At 35.8% G+C, this 12,020-nt stretch overlaps 1 protein-coding gene across 3 annotated transcripts in view; it reads left to right on the forward strand.

Annotated features, from left to right (window-relative positions):
* The first annotated feature begins 1,019 nt into the window (after nucleotides 1-1,019).
* The window catches only part of LOC138693306 (zinc finger protein 665-like), a 54,958-nt gene continuing 43,957 nt past the window's right edge, over nucleotides 1,020-12,020 (forward strand). For 2 of the 3 annotated variants that reach the window (XM_069817179.1, XM_069817181.1), the window contains exon 1: nucleotides 1,257-1,369. The gene's annotated coding sequence lies outside the window, so the exon portion shown is untranslated. Of the gene's footprint in view, nucleotides 1,123-1,256; nucleotides 1,370-12,020 lie in introns of those variants that run through there. The other variant, XM_069817180.1, reaches the window with a different exon arrangement.

The raw sequence follows: 12,020 nt of genomic DNA on the forward strand, positions 1-12,020 counted from the left end.
ACAGATTGTTGTTTAGTAAACTGTCCGAAGACAGGTCGTGATATCAAGACGGCTTCACTTATAAGGCAGCTAGGTCAGGACATAATGGGGTATACATCGCCGACTAGCTACATAATACACTAGTAGACTTCAGATGCATACAAACAATTGTTCTTCCTCTGACACATATCGTCAAGTGAGATGTACTGCCTGATAATAGATGTAGGCCTACATATCAGCCAGAACCTCAGTCAGAGGATTTGACAGAAATGCAACTATAATAATATCAAACTTAAGAAACTTGACTAAAAACCTGAAGGAAAAACAACCTGATTAATGAAAATTTACATGACATTGTAAACAGCAAATTTCTTCAGATCTGACGCTTGATTTAATAAAGAGAGCTACAATACCCCATAATAATAATAATAATAATAATAATAATAATAATAATAATAATAATAATAATAATAATTTAACATAATAGCCCTAAATTATTATTATTATTATTATTATTATTATTGAGATTCCAATTTAATGCATTTTGAAGTAAGATTTAGTGGGTTGATTAATAGCACTCAACATAATAAAGTCTCTTTATTTTTTTAGATAAATAGTAGGTCTACATTTTCATTCCTGTCCGTTTTTATTGTCACTTTGTTCGTCACAATAACACTTGTATAGTATTTAATACATAAATATCAAGAGGATTGTTAGTTTTGAAAAATAATAATATAAGTATAGAGCATATAATGTAGGTACTTTATTTCTTCAAGTACAGTAGGCAGGCCTTTGTATGAAACTTTATTGACGGAATGTGATCCAGTTACATTGGTTTTATAAATCGTATTGTGTACTTATTATTTTATTATAGTAAGGATAAATAATAATTTCACAGTTTATCATATTTTTATGCACTATTAAGGGTCCGGATACTTATATTTGTGATATTTGTAGCTAGAAGCTTAATAGCCTGCCAGCTTGAGCTGCCACAGTAATGGCGTCGTGCGCAACGTTCTATTTGACCTGCCCCGTGTGGTCTGCGCAGCCACTGATTTAGGGCCTTGGGATTAATCTTCCACAGGATAGGGACCTATGATGGGCTTATGTGAAGGCGGCAATGAACCTCCGGGTTCCTTAAACGTAAGTAAGTAAGTAAGTTAATAAGTAAGTTATTATCATCATCATCAACATTATTATTATTATTATTATTATTATTATTATTAACCGGGTATATTCCATGATCATGGCTGTCTTGATCGCATAGAAGACTGTTCAGCGAGTATTGGAATCGTAATTCGTATTTGACATTCTGAACGACGAAGATGTAAGGAATACCATAATGTGAGGTTCATTTTCAGCCCCATTTTCACATTAACATATCATAGAGGTAAGTCTTGACTCGTGAATATGCTCAACTTTTGTCTTCAATGTACGTCTGCCCCAATACCGGAGCGGGCGTATGGTAATTGCACACAAGTCGTAGTCTGTTCACACTGTCGTCGGCTAAGAATGAAAACCTCGTATTTCACGAAAACGAAACTTTACAGAAATAATAAAAAAACTGTCTGCAGACTTCATTTGTATATATGGGAAAGTTTTAGAACACGGACTGCACCTACCAAATTATGTCTTAAAATACTAAAAAGATCAGATTTGTCTGCGTTTGTCGAATGTGCATCATTATATTTACGAAAAGGCACTTTTCAGTGTCAATAATTTATTTTGTGTGCACGAGGTTGGAATTTTGAAGTAAGAGGGAAAGGGTGCAGTCCATGTTCTGGAGTTTATCCCCCCCCCTTTTTTTTTTTCTAAAATTATTTATTGGCTGTACCATTACTTAAGAGAATTTCAAATTTGTTCCAGTTTCCTATCACCCCTTTTTATTTTCCAAAAGCTAGTGCAGTCGAAGGCAACTGTAGATTGAAAGAAGATAAGCTTGTAAACACATTTAATAGACAAATAAGCGTAAATGCTTTTATTCACAATGGAAACCGCGTATGCTTGACGTACGAGTTTATCTTGATTTATCAACAGTAATCTCACTAGAGGTTTTGATTTTATCTAGAGAAACTCAAAACTCGAGTGGGATTTAATTGACTATTACACGATTAGAAGAAAGGGGAAAATTTTAGAACACGGATCGCACCTACCAAATTATGTCTTAAAATACAGTGGGTGATCAAATCATTAGGGACCCTTGGTAAAAGTAGGAATTTCATCTTCAAATTCACATAAAACACAAGTAATTTGGATTTTCTCAACTGGAAAAGCTTTATTACTCTAAATAGTGTTTTATAAACAATGTTATTACATATTTAATTCTGTGTTAATGAATATTTAATGAAATAAACAAGAAAACTAATTTTGTCACACATTCCTTTCCAGCAATTACAGTTTTAACTCTCTTTGGCATACTATAAACGCATTGGATACAATTGTTTTTAATTTCTTGACCGTGATGCCACACATTGATAAGTTTTTCTATTAAAGATTGTTTATTTGTAACAATTTCTGAATGAACTTGCCTCTTCATTAGCTCCCAAATATTTTCAATCGGATTAAGGTCCGGAGAGTTACCAGGTCAATCTAGAACCCTGATTTTGTTGTCAGACAGGAATTTGGTCACCTTAATTGCCTTGATATTGTCTTATCATTCCTTGAACAAAATACAGGCGACCAGTTCCATGACCACTAATCACAGACCACACCATGAGGCTTAGAGGATGTTTAACAGTCTTCTACATAGAAAGGCGCCAATGAGAGATGTTGGAATCAACATATCTTCTATGACAACCCGTCGGAGGATCAAAGAGTTAGGGTTTTCATGTCGCACTCCAACCAAGAAACCATTCCTGAAACCATACATGGTGAAGAAGCGTCTCTCTTGGGCAAAGCAGCATCCATCTTGAACTGTAGATGGTTGGAAAAAAGTCAGTTGTCATTCACATGATTTCTTTGTTAGTCACAATTTTACTTTGTGCAAATGTGTTTTATGAACTGTTTAAGTCTTTTTTCAGATGAATCTATCATACAGATAATTGCTGACAAATCTGTGTTCGTTACAAGGCGTAAAGGTGAAAAATACAATGAAATAACTATGTTATGAAGACTGTTAAACATCCTCTAAGCCTCATGGTGTGGTCTGTGATTAGTGGTCATGGAACTGGTCGCCTGTATTTTGTTCAAGGAATGATGAGACAATATCAATACATAAAGGTTCTGAAGGAATGGCTTCTTTCACAAGTCCGTGAATGATTTCCAGATGATTATTTTGTGTTCATGCACGACTCTGCGCCCTGTCACAAGGCAAATAAGATGACCAAATTCCTGTCTGACAACAAAATCAGGGTTCTAGATTGGCCTGGTAACTCTCCGGACCTTAATCCGATTGAAAATATTTGGGAGCTAATGAAGAGGCAAGTTCATTCAGAAATTGTTAGAAATAAACAATCTTTAATAGAAAAACTTATCAATGTGTGGCATCACGGTCAAGAAATTAAAAACAATTGTATCCAATGCGTTTATAGTATGCCAAAGAGAATTAAAACTGTAATTGCTGGAAAGGGATGTGTGACAAAATATTAGTTTTCTCGTTTATTTCATTAAATATTCATTAACACAGAATTAAATATGTAATAATATTGTTTATAAAACACTATTTAGAGTAATAAAACTTTTCCAGTTGAGAAAATCGAAATTACTTATGTTTTATGTGAATTTGAAGATGAAATTCCTACTTTTACCAAGTGTCCTTAATGATTTGATCACCCACTGTACTAAAAAGAGCAGATTTGTCTGCGTTTGTCGGATGCGCATCATTATATTTACGAAAAGGCACTTTTCAGTGCCAATAATTTATTTTGTGTGTACAAGGTTGGAATTTTGAAGTAAGAGGGAAAGGGTGCAATCCACGTTCTGGAGTTTATCCGTAGAAAGTATATAAAGATTAGAAGTAACAAAGTACTCCAATACAATAAAATATTAATTGGCTTACGAAAATACAACTGTCTTCAAATGTATTATTGTACCATCTCAACATTACACTAGATGGCAGTAGTGTTTTATGATTATGTTTTCTTGTTATCAATTGTGCCAACTATGGAATCTTCATTGAACTCTGTGGACGGGTACTACTCAAGAAGGCTTTGTTGATTCAGTTTCATTTTTATTAAAACATTTGCATTCGACTTCAATCATCCGGATCCCAGTAATCAACGTCACTTGACAAATGATTTTCAATAAATCTTAGTATTAAACAATCTCTCATACGTGGCTATCCATAATATCATATAGCAGAAGCTATAACAAACATAACCTAAATAATATAAACAAGTGTTAGAAAAGTTTTAATTAGGGATGATGAAATAAACAAACGTTGATGAAATAAAAAATAAACAGGAATAATTTTAAAAGAAACAATTATTATTGAAAGTACAATTTTCAAATTTGAATGTTTTAGTGGTTGGTGGTTCAGTTGATGTTATATTGGACGTGTGCGTAAAAGAAGTGGACTCGTTGATGTACATGGTGTATCCCTCAACTTATTCAGGATTTCCGAATGGTGCTCTTCATATTATGACCAGTGATCTTTATTAATTCTTGTTCTTGAATGCCAATGCGAGTCATATATGAAAGTGCTGTGCATCGACTAGAGTGATTTGTAATTTTTTTTTTTGTTTTTTTTTTTACGTCCAGTCCAGTGTAATTTAAATGTTGGCAAACAAAGAAACAAATGCTAGGGTAGTGATAAAAATAAGCAAATGCTAGAGACACGATAAAATTAAACAAATGCTAGGGAAGCGATAAAATGGTGCGATAAGCAACCATGATTGATTGAAAGACATCCTTTCGTACCGTTTCATTGCTCAAAAGTAGTGTGACGTAGTAAAAGTGTGATAGTCACGCAAAAACCACTACTTAAGCCTACATGCAAGGCTTTTGTCATATTATTTAATAGCCGTGAACGAATTATGGCAATAAAAAAAAACGTGATTTTATATCCCGAATTAGGTTAATGGTTACTTCAAGTTACATATAGCTACAATATTTTCTTTTAAAAGTAGAAATTGTTGTAAAAATCCCTGTTGAAATAGCTCTCATATTGTCTTCACACTATACATGACAACACTACAACATACGAGGTTTCGTATTTTGCCAGTAAAGTGCAGCACATTACAGAAACAGTTGTTTCTACACTTTTTATGAGTTACGTGATTTTTTTCAGATTGAGTAAAAAAGAAACACTTTTTGGAAACAATTGAGAAACGAGGTTTTCATTCTTAGCCGACGAAATACCACTTTTGGACTATTCTTACATCTCTTAGGCATTACTGTTAACCCTGATACTCCTCTCCATGTTTGTTATGCGTTGTGTTGGTTTTTGATGGTATGCATAATATGGAAGGGTTATGCGAAGTGTATTGGGAGTAGCGGGGAACTTGGCTATAAGCCCCTGGCGTATCGTAGCTTATATGCAATTTATATCAGCTTTGCAGGTAGAGCAAACATTAACACACAAATATAGGCTATACATAATATGTCATTTTAGTACTCACCTTATATCTAATTTCCTGTCTTCATTCGCACTTTTGAATTTACAGTGTTAAGTTTTGAAGTAATAAAACTCTAATAGATCGAACGTATACGGATATCGTTCGTGAAATTGAAATTGAAATTTTTTCCTTATTACATGAATGGATAACTTTTTATCGAGTTGAAATTGCTTGAAATAGTCTACATTATCGAAGGTACTATGTCTTGTAAATAATTTTAAGGTCGGATTTTTCAACGATTTTGTGGTTACGATGAAAGACTACTAAGTAGAAGGTTTCTGGATCGATTCCTGATGATTCCTAAATGGTAAGTATAATTAATATACTGTAGCTATACAGGGTGGAAATGAAATAACCTTGCAGATTGAAAGGGACAATAGGGTACACGTCATTGAATAGAAAACCTGTATTACGGTTTGTGCACGGTTCATAGAGAATTGAGCTTGAAGTTTCAGCAGTCCGGAATATCTTCGCCAAAAGAGTCTACTAGTGATATAGATGTAAGATGTCAACGAACTCGGCGAGTCTCGGTACGTAAGCTGCCAAGCTTCCAAGAGTTGCCACGCGTTTGCCTCGTGCAGTGATTTGAATTTAGAACTTTTTGAAATTAAATTTACACGAAAACCGTGCACGCTATTGAAATACGCCAGATGGATAAATTATTCTTTATTACAGTTCCTATCGATATGGACAAAAATCACGATTCTACTTACAATAATTACCGAATAAGAAATTATTAAACATTTGGGGGGGGGGAGGGAAACATTTATTTTTCTGAAAAAAAAAACTATGAACTTACCACCAATACGGTATTATAGTTTTTGTCCTATTTTTAAGAAGGGGGACAAAACCAACTATGGTAACTTTCGAGGAATATCACTTTTGTTGACTCGTACAAAATTTTGTCCAATATTCTTTTGAGCAGTGGCGTATACTGGTTTAAGGGTCTGGGCTACCACTGACCCTATTATTACACAAAATATATTTTTAAAACCCTATAATAAAATTCCTTACCTATTTATATGTGAATTCCAGACGTCTTGATTGGGACGAAAATACTTTGATGACTTCGTCATTGAAATTACAGTTGGGCCGCTTGCGAAGTTTCTGTAGAAATGACTTTTCAATTGATATCAGTGCCAAGCCGGATAAACGTTCTTGTGTATGAGTTGATCTACAGTAGGATTTTATTCTCTTCAACGCAGAAAATATTCTTTCTACCGATGCTGGCGTAGCTGGTATTGTCACAATTAATGTTGCCAATTTAAGGACTTCAGGAATAACTTGGTTCAGCTGGTTTTCATATATGGCAGATAATATTTCATGGATAGGTTTGTTCGAAAAATCACAGACCTCTGCTGAATATATTACACTTAATTCATTTTTCAAACGTACTTGATCAAAGTGACTGTTATAGGACTGAAATAATTTGTTTAGTGCCTCATTCGGGAAGTTTTCTTTATAAGCAGAACATTTTTGAGAATCTAGAAGATGTGTGAACTGAAGCTTTCCATAATCAGAAAATCTGTCAGTAATTTCCATGTGCATACGATCTAGTATGCTGTAGTACAGCTGCCTGTATTTCAATTCATCATCTTCTTTTTTTCGCTTTAATGGTGGTTCCATTGTATTGTCTGAAGAATTTTCGTTTTCCATATTACACCATATGGACGGAACCCCACTACGTCTGAACTCGGATATAGTATGTTTTAACTTTGATACCTCTTGCAAGCATTTTGCTATGTCTGGACTTTTTGTCTGAAGAATATTGTAGAGCACATCTGTATGTGCGAACACTCTAGCATAAACTTCAAGAAGAAATATATTCTGAAACTGTGTGAAAAAATACAAATATCCTTGAGCCTGCACAATTACATCATCATCCCAGTTTTCTTCAGAGTCATTACAAATGATATTTTCAAAGAAAGCAGTCAGTTGTTCTCTGTATTCCTTTACTGTATTTACAAGCCGAGATGTAAAATTCCATCTAGTTGGTGCTACTTTTGGGAGTTTCTTTTTCATAAATTCCTTGAGTTTTTCTGATCTTTTAGGAGATGATAAGAAAAATGCAGCTAAACCCAACAGTGTTTTGAAAAAAAAAATGCGGCATTCTGGAATGGATGAAGTAGTTTGTTGCAAAACTAAATTCAGAACATGGCTGTAACAATGGACAAATAGTGCTTGAGGATACTTTTCTTGAACGTTTGTTTTTAAGCCATTAATATTTCCCGCCATAACTGAAGCACGATCGTATGTCTGTGCAATTAACTTATTGCCGACATTGTATTCTGCTATAACACCTTCCACATGCTGAAACAAAGCAGCAGCAGTCTTGCCCCAACTGACATTTGTGAATCCTATAAACCGTTCTTGAACATTGGCAGTACTGTCGACGTATCTTAAAACAGTGGACAATTGACTCTGATTAGAGCAGTCACTTGTTTCATCAACAACAATGGCTACAAAAGGTGCTTCTTCTATTTCAGATTTTATGTTCTTTATCATAACCCCACTTATAGCAAATTTTAAGTCATTCTGAATTGCGGGAGAAGTACCACGGAATACTGTTGAACTCTCAAGATGATTGGCCAGTAAATGGTCAAATTCACTTAAGGAACTTAAATATTCAATATAATTTTCTCTATTGTCTGATTCTACACTCTCATTATGACCCCGAAAAGCCAATTCTTGTTTTCGTAGAAAGCAGACTGCGTTAATAAGACGCAGTAAAATCTCCCGATTTTTTTTTCACAAGAGCATTGTGTTGGTTGATGTGTAGAACTTTTTGCTTATCTAGCTGTAAATCAATTCTTGTCTTCCCAAAGTTTGCAAAGTTCATGCTACTATAAATATGAGCTTTTGATTTGTCGTGTTTTAGGACTGCCGTTCGAAGGGAGTTCATATTAGAAAACCCCTCTTTTGACCACACATTAGTTTCGCGGCTAAATAACAAACATGGCCAGCAAAATAGTTTAGACAGTTTAGAACTACCACACAACCAATTCCACTTACCATATGATGTTGAAGTGAAATGGCGTGTGTACTCACGCTGTTTTTCTTTTACGTCCATGGACAAATTTAACTCAGGAGTTGGTCTTTCCATTTTCACAATTTCAACTTTCTCGTTGTTATGTACGACGGTATAAAGGCACTTTTAATAAACCTTTTATTACACAGTCATTTTCAAAACAAACCTCTCCAGAAACTTGTTCTGCCATATTTTTCACAATATCACTTAATTGGGAAATTAAAAACTTAATAATTCACAATTAATATAACTCTTAGACATTCGAACAAATCACAAATTTAAAATACTGCACTGCAAGAACACAATCACATTAATGAGCTAGCGTACTAAGCATATTGTTGCTTCGCGCCTTCCAAGAAACCGATCACGAGAGCGGCAACTCACCCACCTACAGTGCACGACGGAAACAGGAGGGAGCGGGGGGACGGGGAGTTGTGCGACGTGAGCGGAACGGTCACAGGCTACCCTTCGCGGCAGCGGTTTCTCCAGTGATGCCGCCTTGACAACTTGTTTCTTTTCGAGAGCAGAGAGCGCATATAAATCTAACAATTACTTTAATTTTAATTACTGTGGTAAAACTAGTACGGTAATACAAAATTATTACATTATGTTATATTATAAACTTTTTCTTTTGTAATTTCCTTGGGCTACCGCTGGTAGCCCCGGTAGTCCGCAAAATACGCCCCTGCTTTTGAGAAGATTAACTCCCTACATAGATGAAATTATTGGGGATCATCAGTGTGGTTTTAGGCGTAATAGATCGACTATTGATCAGATTTTTTGTATTCGACAGATAATGGAGAAAAAATGGGAGTATAAGGGTACAGTACATCAGTTATTCATAGATTTCAAAAAGGCATATGACTAGGTTAAGGGGGAAGTATTATATGATATTCATATTGAATTTGGTATTCCCAAGAAACTAGTTCGATTAATTAAAATGTGTCTCAGTGAAACATACAGCAGAGTCTGTATAGGCCAGTTTCTATCTGATGCTTTTCCAATTCACTGCGGGCTAAAGCAGGGAGATGCACTATCACCTTGACTTTTTAACTTCGCTCTAGAATATGCCATTAGGAAAGTTCAGGATAACAGGCAGGGTTTGGAATTGCACGGGTTACATCAGCTTCTTGTCTATGCGGATGACGTGAATATGTTAGGAGAAAATCCACAAACGATTAGGGAAAACACGGGAATTTTACTTGAAGCAAGTAAAGCGATCGGTTTGGAAGTAAATCCCGAAAAGACGAAGTATATGATTATGTCTCGTGACCAGAATATTGTACGAAATGGAAATGTAAATATTGGAGATTTATCCTTCGAAGGTGTGGAAAAATTCAAATATCTTGGAGCAACAGTAACAAATATAAATGACACTCGGGAGGAAATTAAACACAGAATAAATATGGGAAATGCGTGTTATTATTCGCTTGAGAAGCTTTTACCATCCAGTCTGCTGTCAAAAAATCTGAAAGTTAGAATTTATAAAACAGTTATATTACCGGTTGTTCTGTATGGTTGTGAAACTTGGACTCTCACTCTGAGAGAGGAACATAGGTTAAGGGTGTTTGAGAATAAGGCGCTTAGGAAAATATTTGGGGCTAAGAGGGATGAAGTTACAGGAGAATGGAGAAAGTTACACAACGCAGAACTGCACGCATTGTATTCTTCACCTGACATCATTAGGAACATTAAATCCAGACGTTTGCGATGGGCAGGGCATGTAGCACGTATGGGCGAATCCAGGAATGCATATAGTTAGTCGGGAGACCGGTGGGAAAAAGACCTTTGGAGAGGCCGAGACGTAGATGGGAGGATAATATTAAAATAGATTTGAGGGAGGTGGGATATGATGATAGGGACTGGATTAATCTTGCACAGGATAGGGACCGATGGCGGGCTTATGTGAGGGCGGCAATGAACCTTCGGGTTCCTTAAAAGCCATTTGTAAGTAAGTAAGTTTTTTGTCACATACAACATGAGTATTCACTCTGGAAATCTGCAAGGCTATTTCACTTCCACTCTGTATAAATATTAATTGATACAAAAGTGTACTGAAGACAATAGAAAGTGCGCAGAAACGGAGCATGTTAACAGTCTGCGACATAAGTACAGCTACTGTATAATGGCTAACCAGTTGCTGGTAATTCAGGCCTAAAACATCATAGGATCATAAGGAGAAACCCTTTAGTTAAAGTCCCTTACCTGACGTGGACACTTAATAATGTAAGTATATTCTTGTAAACATCCCGCATGCATTCGATGTTTTATGTTAGCTTGTTAGTTTAAAATAATTATTATCTGTTATGTCACGTCATCTGTCATTGCTGCACACTTCTCGATGCACGCCTCATTTTTCGGCGCGAAAACAGAACCAATCGGTTTGGGCGTGGAAGATTTTGCGGTATGTTTGTTGATACGCGGAGTCTTTATGTACTTACGGAATGAGGATTAGTGTAATGTTCTGCTAGGAATTGTTTACTCAACAGCATTGGTGAATAGTGTTATGTCGGTCAAAATATATCTCCCTCAGGCAGGGGCGGACGCAGGATTTTTTTTTCGGGGAGGGATTTGAGGAGATAGTAAAAATGGAGTGATGAGAAGTAAGTTTATATACTCACAATTTGTTTCCGAGTCACAAACAATTACAAGTTGGCCTGAGTAGCGTAGTCGGTATAGCCTTCTGTGCTCGAAGTTGCGGGTTCTACCCCAATTCAACTCGATGGCATTTAAGTGTGTTTAAATGCGACAGCCTCATATCAGTCGATTTACTGGCCTGTAAAAGAAGTCCTGAGGGAAAAAATTCCGGCACACCGGCGACGCTGATATAACCTCAGCAATTGCGAGCGTTGTTAAATAAACCATAATTTTTTAATTTTAACATTTACAATGACTGCAATACAAAAACAATGACATAATGACGAGGCTTCTTAGACATTTCATCCAGTACGTTATGAGCTTTTACTTCTACATTTTTATGTATATACATCAAGGCCAGTCCATTTAAACTGTGTGCTCCCATCGTGCTCCTCAAGAAAGTCTTCAAGTACTGCAACGTTGAGAACGACCGTTCTGGTGTTGCTGTAGTTACAGGCAACGTGCAGAAAAGTTTCAGCGCCTTGCGAGTGCAGGGAAAAATAATTCCATTGCACCTGTTCAAAGATGATATAAAATCAGTAGGTATTAGGTGAAGATTTTTCTGATCAAGGAAATTTCTTCTCCACATCTTCAATTCATTGAAGAATGACTCTGGTGATGCATCAACATCAATGGGCCACCGATTTACTATAGCCTCAACAGCAGTTTCTAAATCTTCATCTGATGCTCGCACTATGTTTTTAGGCAGCAAAGTTTGTATGGACTTTAGGATTCCCTTATGATTTAAAAACCTGTCCTTGAGCTGACTAATGAAATAGTCTAAGAAGAGAAGGAAAATTAAAAGCCTAAAATACTCTTCA

This window comes from Periplaneta americana, chromosome 17, assembly GCF_040183065.1.
Source record: "Periplaneta americana isolate PAMFEO1 chromosome 17, P.americana_PAMFEO1_priV1, whole genome shotgun sequence".
NCBI classification, from domain to species: Eukaryota; Metazoa; Arthropoda; class Insecta; order Blattodea; family Blattidae; genus Periplaneta; species Periplaneta americana.